At 50.4% G+C, this 13,911-nt stretch overlaps 1 protein-coding gene across 2 annotated transcripts in view; it reads right to left on the bottom strand.

Moving 5' to 3' along the window:
* Window positions 1-13,911, bottom strand: part of PIGM (phosphatidylinositol glycan anchor biosynthesis class M) — a 38,519-nt gene that overhangs the window by 23,486 nt on the left and 1,122 nt on the right. The gene's annotated exons all lie outside the window — the stretch shown is intronic.

Raw genomic sequence — 13,911 nt, 5'->3', positions numbered from 1 at the left:
CCAGAAGATGAGGTTCTGCGCAAACCAGAATGTTTATCACTTCCATCATGGCTGCATGACTTTGCGTGCCTCCCTGATGATTGAGATAGGCTACTGTGGTCGTGTTGTAGGACTGGATCTGGACCAGCCTGCCCTGAAGTAGGTCCTGTGCCATATACTGCTCGAAGCTTCAGAATGTTTATGGGCAGATTACTTTCCTGATTTGTCCATCTTCCCTGAAAGGTGTGATGACCTGTCACTGCCCCCATACACAAAGACTGGCGTCCGTGGTGAGAAGCACCCCATTTGGAATCCAGAATGGACGACCTTTGGAGAGAATCAAACGATGCAGAAGCCTGGAGTGGAACTGAGTATATTCCACCACGTCGAAGGTGAATACCATTGACCCCAGGACCTACATAGCTAATAGAATGGATACCCTTCAATTGCGTAGCATTTTGCGAATTTGCAATGATAGGGCCAACATCAGAAGGTCATCCAGATATGGTAGTATTCTGACTCCATGATGCCTGAGGTAGGCCGTCATAACCACCATTATTTTGGTGAAGACACGAGGGTATGCTGATAGAGTAAAGGGCAGTGCCTGAAATTGGTAATGTTGTTGCAGGACAGCAAACCGTAGAAATTGTTGGTGGGATGGCGTAATAGGCACATGCAGATATGCATCCTGAATGTCCAGGGAGGCCATAAATTCCCCAGGTTCCACTGCCAAAATAATTGACTGAAGAGTCTCCATGCAGAACATGGTACATGGATGAACTTGTTGAGGGTTTTCAGATTTAGAATAGGGCAATGAGACCCATTCGGTTTCTTGGTTCACCAAAAATAGATTGGATTAATAATCCCTTCCTTGTTGACCCACAGGAACTGGTATTATCACCCCAGCCCTCAGCAGGGAGCAAATGGCCTCCTGGAGGGCCAAGGCCTTGATAGAATCTGATCGGAGAGTTGTGCAAAAAATTTTTTTGGGGAGGACTACAGAAAGGGCATACACCTGAGAGATTACTTTTCAGACCCAGGCATCTGTTGTTGTTCGGTGCCCCACACCCTGGGATCCCCCAGGAGGAGGCCCGCCCCATCAGGCAGAGAGGATTTCTCATATGGCTTAGAAGCTGGATGTCTGGCTGGCCAGGACCTCTTAGTTTGCGGCTTGGTTGTCCTGCAAAAACTAGACAGCCTGGAGGAAGACTGTCCTTTTGCTCATCCTTGAGGATGAAAGGACCGAAAAGAAGACGGCCTAGACTTTAACGTAGCTGTTAATGGCAGCCCTGCAGATTTTGAAGCTGCCAGAGTAGCTATTATCTTATCTAATGCCGCTCCAAAAGTATATTTCCAAAAAAGGTAAGGATTCCAGAGCCTTCTTTGACCCTGTATCTACTTTCCAGGACCTTAACGAAAAGGACTCTACGAGCCACAACTGAAGCTGCCGATGCTTTAGAACCTAGGAGCCCAGCATCTATTGCAGCTTCTCCCAAATAGGAGGCCGCTTCCCGTATGTGAGAGATATGTCAGCTGTTCTCTGTTAGCTTTTGGTAGAGACTCTTCCAATGCCCCCGTCCATTCTTCAACAGCCTTGGCTACCCAAGCCCCAGCCATAGCTGGTTGAGTAACAGCTCCAGATGATGAAAACACTGCTTTAAGACATGTTTCAATTTTCCTATCTGTAGAATCTTTAAGAGAAGATACTGACAGAATAGGCAATGTAGCATTCCTGACTAAATGTGTCACATGAGCATCCACAGTAGGAGGGATTTCTCACTTGTTACATTCAGAAGCTGGGAAAGGATACAACAATGCTAATCTTTTCAACATTGAGTCGTTTATCTGGTTTACTCCGTGCTTCTTCCATAAGTTCAGTGAGCTGCTCAGAGTTAGGAATCTCAGCTTTTACCACCTTCTGGTGTTTATACACTGAAGCCTTCTTTCTAGAAGTTGGTTCATCATCCTGTATATTTAGGATTGATTTGACCGCCCTCACCAAACAAGGAACATTCACTGTAGAAGGATGGTCCTCCTCTCCCGAGCTAGACTCTGGAGTAGAACCCGGTGCATCATCTGATTCCTCCAATGATGTGCCTGAATCTACATGCTGAGCAGACTGAAAAAAAGATAACCTCCGCTTAGGCGCCTTAGTGACTACCCATCTGTTTGCAACAGCCATACTCTGACCAGTGTTCGCAAATGCGCACTATAGCGCTTATTTTACCCGGGATTGAGCACTGGGGACTCACTATTCAGAAGTAGCCGGGTCCCCGGGGATGCGCTGTGCTGTGGCCAATCCCTGACAGTTGGCTGCAACACAGCGTGTAACAAACACAACGCTGTTTGTTATAGCAGCCAATGAGAGTAAGTCAGACTCTCATTGGCTGCTGCTGTGGAAAGCCATGCTGGGATCAAGTGTCTGATCCCAGCATCGGCACAGCTGCAGGGGCATCCGTGCCCGGCACTGGGACAGTGTGTTTGTTCCCAGCGCCGGGTAAGCAGTCGCGGCGGGTACCTGGTGAAGGAACGGCCTGGTCCCTTCCACCAGCGTCTGAGGTAAAGTGACTTTTTGCATGCAATCAAATGTGCCCTTTGATCCTGGAGTCCCGCTTGCATTTATATGGAGAGTTTTTTATCTGCTGGAATCTATTTTTACTGCATGTCATAATGTGTAAAGGCATTACTGCATGGCATAATGTGTAATGGCTGGGCATTACTGCGCGGCATAATATGTAAATGCTGGGCATTACTGCATAGCATAATATGTTAAGGCTGTTATTCACTATGGGTTTTGTGTACATACAAGTCATGTGTGTAGGATCATGGAGGCATTAAACATGCATTTAAGGGGCATGTGGGGAGGTCTGATGCTGTTGGCGGTATCAGATGGGCATTCTAAGGGTTTGTCGGGATATGTGGTGGCATGTGGGGAGGTCTGAGGGACATATGGGGACATTTGAAGCATAAATTATGATGGGACCCAGAAATGGTCAGATAGGACCCAATGTTTTTAAAATGGAGGGTCCCTTGGACCCACATATTTTGTCACTCAGCGCGATCACTGTTGACTTGAGTGGGCATAAGCATCCACCCAGGAAGGATGTATAGGAGGGGCAAACATAGCATGCTGTGGGTATCTCATTAAAGGAGGCAGTGTGGGAGTAACCAAACGATCAACTAGCTGCCCAATGTGGCTCCTGTACATGGGCTGGTAGACTGGACTTGTGAGGTGGTTCTTTATAACAGACAGCACACAAACCATCCTTTATAAAGTCCTGGGGGGACAACCTCGCCAAACAGGATTTACATGAAACCAGCACAGGGCCTCCACCTCCTGTTTCCATTTACTTTTTGACATATCATTTATAAAGGTAACAATGCAATATAATGTGACAGCCTTCACAAATAACAAATAAATGTGACGTACAAAGGAAACCCCCACACACACCTGCAACAGAGGTATGAGGAGAAAAAAAAAACAGTAATAGTTACAACTGACAGTCAGAAATAAAAGGCAGTAACAACACAGCAGTTAGCAAACAGTCACATACAATGCATATGTAATTAAGTTGCCATAGACCCTGTATCAACTACTCAAACACAAGGCTTGTAGGATATAGAGTACCATATACCTGACCCGGGGACGAGGTATACAGGGAGACTGACCCAAAACCTCATGAGACCAAACAGTGTCAGCAGAGCACTGATAGTGGAGTGTGAGTATCTCATATGCACAAGGAGGGTAGGAGTGACCAAGACACGGGAAAACCTTTGGTGGATCTGTGTCTGGGTCGGAGCTGCAGGGGGGAGCCTACCTCCCCTAAACTGCATCAACCGGCCAGGTACGCTGGCCTCATGGCAGCAGAAGCGTCTGCTGCCGATCCCTGGCGTCAGACGATAAGGCCCCGATGGTCTAGTGGGGGAGTGGAAGACCCTGGCCCTCACTGCAGGTGCTTCCGATGCATCTCCATTGCTGGAAGCAAGGACTGCCACGCGCAAATTCCCGTAAGCGAGTAATCGCCTTACCTGACATATCTGTGCGTCTGGTTGCAGTCCAGGCCCCAGCATCGCTGCTATCAAGCTCTGCTGTTGCCCGCTGAAATCAGTGACGTTACTGGTGTTGCGGTACGGCGGAGGTAGACGTAGTTGCAGTGCATGTGTCTTAATACAGACGCTCAGCACTGCTAACTCAAAACATAGAAATAAAATAAAACATAAAATAAAAGCTTGGACTGAGCAGACCCGTTACAAAGGTGCATCTGAATCCTGCCGCACCAAAAAAAACAACTGAATGCCTGTGGTTGGGGAATATGTGGTGGAGGACCTGAGGCATGCTGGGAGCTGAAAGCTTAACTGTTTGGTGTCTGGATCACCCCAACCATATTATCCCCATGGTATCCCTGTGGATCCCCATGGACCCTGAAGAACAAATGTCCTTACTTATTTCCTTTTTATAAGGGCGTTTCTACACTTACGGAATACCCTGTACAATAGCCTATAGAAGGCTGGAAAAGTATATTTACTAAACAATGGGTTTTTAGAAATGGAAATGTTGCCCATAGCAACCAATCAGAGTCTGCTTAACATTTATCTAGCACCTTCTAGAAGGTAATAGCTAGAATCTGATTGGTTGCTATGTGCAACATCTCCACTTCTAGAAACTCGCACTTTAGTAAATATACCCCCAGGAGTTAGGTATTCTGCTGACACATAATTTATGTGAATCATTTCTGTTGAGTTTAATGAATGTACGTATTCAGGCTCCTAGAATTCACTCCACAGCTTCTGAATTCCACAGCATTTTGTCTACCCCTCTCCTATAAGGAATAGCTCTGGCTTAAAACTGGTAAAAGGAATTTTCCATCCCAACATTTGTGGATGGCATCGGCAATACAGTAGCTCGTGATCTGGAGAAATTATCAAGTGACTTTTGTCTTTTTAACAGTATATGTAGTAGGTATATAGTATTTCCTGCTGAAAATAGGTATCAGCCCAGCTGTGTCTCTGCATATTACAGGCTTATTTCATGTACATGCTGATAATCTATAGGGAATCTGGCAGGCAGACGGAGAACCAGCTGAATGCAAAACACAAGCCTCTATATGAGCAAAATCAATAGGAGAGGAATTAGGGAGCATTCTGCACATGCAGATTATAGATGAGATAATGCAGCCCCTACTTTAACTTGTAGGGATATCAGAAATAGATGTGAAGTTCTGTGACCATACAAAGTCACATGGCAACAAACTGAGTGCTTCTATACAGGTCATGGGAATAACAGGGGACTTTTAGTCCAGTATCTGTAATAATTTGAAGCACGGGGTGTTTTATTTCTCATGTCACAAAGTTTTCCTAATGATCACTGAAGCACTGACATCATAGTTCGTGTGTGTTAAAAAAGGGCCTGATTCAGAGATGTACTTGAATTTGTATGCAGTGGATGTGTAATATAATTATGTGCAATAGTGAATATGCAAATGTCACAGCCGCCTGGATTTGTAATTCGATGCCCACTGGCGGCTTCGCAGATCCAAGCGACTACATACAAGGGCGCAGAATTGGTTATAAATTAGTCATTAACTGGCCTTCTTAGAAACCCTTTGTTTCTACAGCCATTCTGAACGTAGTGCCAGGCTGAGACACATCCCGAAAATGGCAGAGACATGCCTGTGTTTGAGTCGCCGCCCCCCTGTGTCGCTCACAAACGGTCCCTGCCAGTCAAACACTTTGCGAATAATCCTTACTACGAGGAACTTCAGTAACAAAACTTTACACATATGCGCAGTGTGACACTGATACTCGCTCATCTGCATAAACATTAGCATTGCGTCCATCTCTGAATCAGGCACAAAATGTACCATTCATATGCAACATCCCTGTTTCCTTTCGGGTTTGTGTACTACTCGCGCTGCTGTGGTCAGTAGGGTTTGGCTGGCTCTCTCTCCAGTGCCACAGACAGCATGTAATCAAATCAGTTGTACAGTATAGGATAAGGAGACACTGACAGGTTCTTTGAATACCCTCCCACATTGATTGGTGTACAGTGTCACATGCCTTCTCTGCTGAGCCAATCACAGCTCAGTAGACACCAGGCTTTTTTTCAAACTTTCTATCAGTGGCTGGCTGGGCTGAGCAGCAGCATTGTTTTGGTAGTGGGGAGCTACATCGTCACCCTCTGCGGATCGCTTGCCCTATAACACACCTTTTCATCTTACACTGCATCCTCCTCCCCAGGCTCTACATCTCCCCGAGCTCTGTACCCCATGTCCCTGGGATCTTCACATCTTCCCCGCTGGCCACCCTGTGACTCTCCTGGCTGCACCATCATGTTGGTGGCACTGGCCGCCTCCTGCAGCCTGGGCCGGTGTGCGATCCATCCTCAACTGCTTTAGCCAGCAGGCTCTCCGCACAGAGGTCGGGGAGGTAGACAATGCCCAGGTCAGGATGGAGCTGGATCATCAGTTATTTGGCTGCTCTGGGTGGATGGTTTCTGGGATCAGGTTGCACATGAGCAGCGCTGTGCAGAGGGTACCCGGGGGTACTCTCAGCAACTAGAGGTCCAGTAAACTTGTCTCAGTTCCTGCATGGGGAACGGGAGTACCGGTCTGAATCAGGCCCTATGTATGGGTTGGGGTAAGCGGTGCCTGCCTGTATTACTATGTATACCTTAGTATGCAAGCTCTCATGTGCAGGGCCCTCTTCCTCTTGTTCTCCCCCTAGCAACTTGCATACTGTGTGTTCACCCTCCATACACTGGGTACAGGCGCATTAAGTGTTGAATCGCATTTTCTCTCTTTGCGGCTGACCTCTGCTTGCCAATAATAGCTGCAGTGTGTTTACCTACCCCTTCTGCTCAGTTTACTCTATCTATAATTTCTACTTCAGGGTCCATAGGGGGTCCACAGGGTTGACCTTGGGGTATAGCTGGATCTGGATCCATGGGCACCACGCAGTTAAAGCTTTGCTGCTCCCAGGATGCACTTGGGTCCGTCCTCCTCTATACCCCGCCCCGGCCACAGGCACCTCAGTTTTAGTTGGTGCCCGGCCGGAGTCGGGTCACCCTGCGCAGTGGGGCTGCATAAGCAGCCCCTAAGCTTTATTCTTTATAAAAAAAAAAAAAAAAAAGGAAGATTTTATTATTTTATTTTTACTGTCTTCAGAGCGGCAGCATCAGACTGTCCATCTGGACGTCTATGCTGCTGCTCCAACAGCCCTGCTGGCGCTGCAACGCCGGTACTGATCCGGGGATCGCAGCGGGACCCCGGAGTCAGTACTAGCGTGGCTCCGGGACCTCCCAAGGGCTGCTGCCGGACTGAAGGGGCCAGGTAAGCTGTCAGCGCTGCACGCGGGGAAAATGCAGTCTTCATGCCGCCGGTCTCTAGGGACAGACCGGCGGCGCTAGTAGCGGCGGCGGGCTCCCCCTCTTCAGGAATACCCCGCGTGTCCGCTGGCCCCCGGGGTGTAAGTACCGGCGGGGAACCGGCTTCCCCGGGGGTTTAGTACTAGCAGGGGAGGCAGCCTTCCCTGCTTCAGCGCTCCTCCCCTCAGCCCAGCGCGCCTTCTCTCATGTGTGCTGGCGTCGCTGGGCTGTTCTCACTCGGCCACTCCTCCTCAGAGCTCTCCGGCGGCCATCTTCAGGCAGCATCGCAGAGCTCCCAGGCAGGCTTCCAGTGGACCAGTCCCCCTGCGTACCTCTCCCCCTGCAAAGGACTGTGTTCGCAGCGCTATAGCCCTCCCAGACACTGAATCTGGGAGGTTGATTGTAGCGGAAGGTGCAGTGAGTATAACTTCTCTGCATGGTATGTGACTTTTTGCTAGTGCTGCTGTCTGTGCTTATTTTCTACTTACTGTCAGCTTTTTACCTATCCCTTTCCTTCTCCTACGGCCCGCAGGTGCGTGGGGGAGGGGTGTTCTTTCTGTGTACCTTACTTATATAAATCTACGTATTTGTGAGGTCCGTCACATACTGCGGTGTGCTCCTCAGTACCATATTGTGGGCTGTTTGGGTTGCATACTTGGGAGTGCATGGGTGTTATATGCCTTACCTCGTTTCGGTGAGACACTTTTTTTGCAAAAAAGTTTGTGTCATGTCTGATGAGGGGAATGAGCGCTCCGAGGCTCCTGTGTTGTTTTCCTGCCGACGCTGTTCGGCAGGGGTTGACGGGGCAGATTTGTCTCAGGACGGTCTGTGCGGGCGGTGCCAGTTGGTACCTGGACCCTCTAAACCCCCGATGGCGCAGGATCCTGTGTGGGCAATGTTTACGCAAGTGCCGCCGTCAACCGCGGACCGACTTGCGGTCCCGACTTGCCCCAGCCTACCATGCCCCGTTCCCCGGGTGTGACTCGTCTGGTGCAGTCTCCTCCCGGGTCTCAGACTGTGGGTCCTTATGCGGGTTTGCCGGTATACGTGCAGACCCCCACGGTGCCGCAGCAGTCGATGGTACCTTTTCAGGGGTATCCTCAGGCAGTACCCCCGCCTTGGGTGGATGTCCTCTCCAGCTCTGTTCAGAGTCTGGCGGCTTCGTCATCGGCTTTTCAACATATGTTGCACAGTGATTTGCCCCCACGGGCGTCCAAGCGTTCCGTTCCGGCTTCACTGGCGGCTCAGTTCACGGACGTGTCTTCGGATGACGGGGAGATCCATGAAGACTCTGACTCGGATGCCGGGGCCCAGGAGATGGAAGCTAAGTCTTCCATTAATGTGCCGGCATTGGTTAGGGCGGTGCGGGCCATCCTTCACATTGAGGAGGATGTGCCCGCCCCCAGGTCAAAATACCCAAATTTTAAAAAGGCCAAGGTAGCTTAGACGGTTTTTCCCCTGTCCGGTCAATTGACGGATCATATGGCAGGGGCCTGGCAGTTGCCCAGCAAGAGGTTCCAACCGCAGAAGCGGTTGGCTTCGAACTATCCGTTTCCGGAGGCTCATTGCAGGAAGTGGGAAACTCCTCCAGCGGTGGATTCCCACGTTACTCGCTTAATTAAAAGCGCTACGCTGCCTTTGCCGTCGATCTCCTCCCTGAAGGATCCCACGGACAGGAAGGTGGAGACTTGTTTGAAGTCTATCTACTCTCTCTCGGGGGCGGTGGCCCGTCCGTCCATGGCCATCTCTTGGGTGGCTAAGGCCATCGAGAGCTGGGCCAATGCTTTGGAGGATACCTTTCCGGAAGATGCTCCGGAGATCCAGAGAGCGTTGATAGGTCAAATGAGGGATGCGGCTTCCTACATTGGGGAAGCATCGTTGAACGCAAGCCTGCTAACCTCTCGGGTGTCGGCGCGTCGGTCCTTGTGGCTGAGGTCTTGGAGAGCTGACGCTGACTCTAAAAATGGACTGGAGGCCTTACCTTTTAATGGGGAGTTGCTTTTTGGTCCAGACTTGGACAAAATTGTGGACACTCTGGCTAAGTCTAAATCAGCCTTCCTCCCTTCGGCTTCTGCTCCTACCAAGGTACGGAGCTCTGCTTTTCGGTCCTTTCGGGTTCAGGGCAAGGCAAAAGGTCAGTCCTTCCCGAGGCAGTCGACGACCAAGGCCGCTTCTAAGCCCAAGAAGCAGCCCTGGAGTGCCAGGCGCCCTTCTTCCAAGCAGGAAGATAAACCTTCTGCCTGATGGGACGGGCCTCCCTCTGGGGGACCCCAGAGTGGGAGGCCGACTTCTTCTATTTGCCCAGTGCTGGCACAATACCACCACGGATGCCTGGGTTCGAGAAGTGGTCTCCCAGGGGTACGCCCTGTCTTTTCGGCACAGACCGCCCCACCAGTTTTTCTGCACGAGTCCTTCTCAGGATACGACCAAGTCTTTACAGATTCAGGAAGCTATAGAGTCCTTGCTGACAGCAGGGGTCATTGTTCCCGTTCCTCAATTACAACGAGGGACGGGGTTCTATTCTTCTCTGTTTCTGGTGTGGAAACCCAATGGTTCTCATCGCCCTATCCTCAACTTGAAGTCTCTGAACAAATTCCTCAGAGTTCCCAAGTTCAGGATGGAAACGTTACGTTCCATCATTCTGGCGATGGAACCGGGGGATTACATGGTGTCCCTGGATATCCAGGACGCCTACCTCCATGTTCCGATAGCACCTTCACACCAGCGGTATCTGAGGTTCGCTATCCTTCAACACCATTATAGATTATGGCGGTCATGGCCGCACATCTTCGGAACCAGAATGTACAGCTACTACCGTATCTGGACGACCTCCTGTTGCTGGCGAGTTCCCCGGAGGTACTGCTTCATCATCTCCACTTGACGGTCGCTTGCCTGCAAGCGCACGGGTGGCTGATAAATTGGAAAAAGTCCTCCATGATTCCATCTCAGCGGATGGTTCATTTGGGAGCCCTGCTGGATTCTCGGCAGCAAAGGATCTTCCTGACCCTGGAGAAGGTCTCCTCCCTGCAGCTGAGGATACACAGTTGCCTGAGCAGTTGCCGCCTGTCGGTCCATTCGGCTATGAGGGTTTTGGGCTCCATGGTGTCAACATTCGACATGGTGGAATTTGCCCAGTTCCATTCCCGGCCTCTGCAGGGGCTGATTCTATCGTAATGGAACGGGTTACCTCACCGGATCCGCTCTCAGTTGCTGGTGTTGTCCCCGGAGGTTCGGCAGTCTTTGGCTTGGTGGCTTCAGACAGCTCATCTGGTCGAGGGGCGTCCCTTTTGGATCCCGGACTGGGTCCTGCTCACGACGGATGCCAGTCTTCGGGGTTGGGGGGCAGTGACCGGCTCGTTGTCACTTCAGGGTCGATGGTCTGCGGAAGAAGCTCTTCTTCCCATCAACATTCTGGAACTGCGGGCGGTTTATCGGGCCCTGCAGTCGTCCGGTCCCGCTCTGTACGGACGGGCGTTTCAGGTGCAGTCCGACAACGCCACCACGGTGGCGTATATCAACCACCAAGGAGGAACTCGAAGTCGTGCAGCAATGTCGGAGGTGTCTCGCATCCTTGCTTGGGCGAAGTGTCACATTCCAGCGATCTCGGCAGTCTTCATTCCCGGAGTCCTCAATTGGGAGGCGGACTTCCTCAGCAGTCACGACGTGCATCCCGGGGAATGGTCGCTTCACCGAGAGGTGTTTCAGCTACTCGTGGACAGGTGGGGGCTGCCGGAGCTGGACTTGATGGCCTCCCGTCACAATCACAAGTTGCCCGTTTACGGGTCAAGGACAAGAGACGCAGGCGCCAGTCTGGTAGACGCGCTGTCGGTGAAATGGACGTTTCACCTGGCGTATCTGTTTCCTCCGATATCCTTACTTCCTCGAGTTCTGCGGAAATTCAAGCAGGACGGCGGCACGCTCGTGCTGGTGGCTCCGGCGTGGCCCAGACGTCCTTGGTACTCCGATCTGAGGTGTCTGTCCATCGACGCTCCGTACCTTCTTCCTCAGCGTCGGGACCTGTTGTCTCAAGGGCCCTGCCTTTACCCGGATCTGGGTCGGCTGTCTTTGACGGCGTGGCTCTTGAGACAGCCGTCTTGAGGTCATGGGGTTTCTCCAGTTCAGTCATTGGTACCATGCTTAGGGCACGCAAGCCTGCCTCCGCACGGATTTACCACAGGGTGTGGCGCACTTACTTTCAGTGGTGTGAATCCAGAAACTATGATCCTCAGGTGTTCCGGGTTTCCAGAATCTTGGAGTTCCTTCAATCAGGTTTAGACCTCGGCTTATGCCTGGCCTCTCTGAAGGTTCATGTTTCTGCTTTGTCCGTGTGGTTTCAGCGACGGATTGCTACACTACCGGATGTTCACACCTTTTTCCAGGGTGTTCTCAGGATACAGCCTCCCTTCGTGCCTCCTGTGGCTCCTTGGGACTTGGCGGTGGTGCTACGGGTCTTGCAGGGTCATCCTTTTGAGCCTCTTGAGGTGGTGGACCTCAAGTGGCTGACGTTCAAGACCGTTTTTCTCCTAGCAATTGCTTCTGCCAGGAGGGTGTCAGAGTTGGGGGCGCTTTCCTGTCGCCCTCCTTTTCTGATTTTTCATCAGGACAGAGCGGTGCTCCGCACTCGTCCTGAGTTTTTGCCCAAAGTGGTCTCGAAGTTCCACATTAATCAGGAACTTGTTGTGCCAGCTTTTCAGTCGCCTGATCTTTCAGCTGGTGAGGCTTCCTTAGATGTAGTCCGGGCACTTAGAATCTATGTGGATCGGACTGCTTCGGTTAGGAAGTCGGATTCTTTGTTTGTTCTCTTCGGTTTTCACAAGAGGGGTTGGCCTGCCAACAAGCAAACGTTAGCCCGTTGGCTTTGTTCCGTTATTTGTGAGGCTTATGCACAGGAGGGTTTACCTGTGCCAGCCTCTGTTAAGGCTCATTCCACTCGTTCTGTGGGTCCCTCTTGGGCTGCTAGACGTGGCGCCTCCGCTGTTCAGCTGTGTAAGGCGGCCACTTGGTCTTCAATTCAAACGTTTTTGAGGTTCTATGCGTTTGACACCTTCGCCTCTCAGGATGCATCCTTCGGGCGCCGGGTACTCCTTTCAGCACAGGAGCGTCCCCGCCCTTAGTTGAACTGCTTTGGGACATCCCCAAGGTCAACCCTGTGGACCCCCTATGGACCCTGAAGTAGAAAACAAGAGATATGGTAAGAACTTACCTTTGTTATCTCTGTTTCTACGAAGTCCATAGGGTCCACAGGGCGCCCGCCCTGACGCACCTGGCTTCAAATGGGCTGTGTGGCTGGTCACCGGTTTTCCGTCTCCCATTTCTGTGAGTATGGTTTCTTGTGTGTTCCAGTCTTCCTTCTCTGTTTAGTCTCCTCCTCCGGCCTTAGCTGCTTACCAACTGAGGTGCCTGTGGCCGGGGTATAGAGGAGGACGGACCCAAGTGCATCCTGGGAGCAGCAAAGCTTTAACTACGTGGTGCCCATGGATCCAGATCCAGCTATACCCCAAGGTCAACCCTGTGGACTTCGTAGAAACAGAGATAACAAAGGTAAGTTCTTACCATATCTCTTGTTTTACTTTGTCTTGTAATTTGCTATGTAATTACTATTGTGTATTTCATGTATCCTATGTAACATTACATTCCTTACTTTGTTGGTGGAATGCATCATCCATCGCATTTTGCATGCGCTGCACCCCTGCCACTGATCACAAGTATAGCGACGTTTAGTAACGTTGTATGCTTGTACAATTGCAGTTAGAATCGCAAAGGACAGCTCTCCCGATAAGAGCTTCCCTTTGCAATATAAGGACTTCTGGGTTTATGACTCGAGTCCTTTTTGACATGCGCAATCTGTGGGGGACCCTGGGAGGCATTTTGGGAGGTTTGATCACATTTTTGGTGTTGATGCATCCTGCCTCTTGTATGAAATGGTAGACACTTTGTGGCACCTTAGAAATAAAACATGATAATAATATGAGATTTCAGAGCCCATTTATTAATGATCGCATTTGCAATGCGATTTGGGCATGGTATTACCGCCCATGATCGCACTGCAAGATGCGATCATAGCACGGGAATGTATAATGGGGCACGGGCTCCGAAAGTAGCCAATCCCTGTGACGTGCCAGGAATGCTTCAGGGGCTACAGAGCATGCGCAGTCCCGCTGACTGCACATGTGCGGCCGCCATTGCTGGAGAAGGTTCCTATGGAACCCTATCCTGGTAGTTTTTGCAATGTGTAGCCTATTGGGGGGGGCAATCTCCAGAAGATGGTAAATCTGGCAGCATCGCATTCCCCATAGAAACCTACGGGGGTTGTGGCTGCCTGTGGGAATGGAGGGATTGCAGCAGGTATCGGAGATATATTTTTTTCGGGTATTAAGCTGCAAATATTTAATGATAAATGGGCCCCTTCATCATTACACAGGCATTATCTTGTAGGAGTAAACATGACTTTTATTATTATTAAATGTAGATTAGAAATAGAATATCCTTAAGAGGAAAGTGAATCAGGACCTTTTACCTTCTAATGAGTACGCAGTATTTATTTAATCCCTCTACCCCATCTCTCTATC

Source organism: Taudactylus pleione, unplaced genomic scaffold, assembly GCF_031769625.1.
Source record: "Taudactylus pleione unplaced genomic scaffold, aTauple2 ptg000309l, whole genome shotgun sequence".
NCBI classification, from domain to species: Eukaryota; Metazoa; Chordata; class Amphibia; order Anura; family Myobatrachidae; genus Taudactylus; species Taudactylus pleione.
This window is presented reverse-complemented; position numbering and strand designations above follow the sequence as displayed.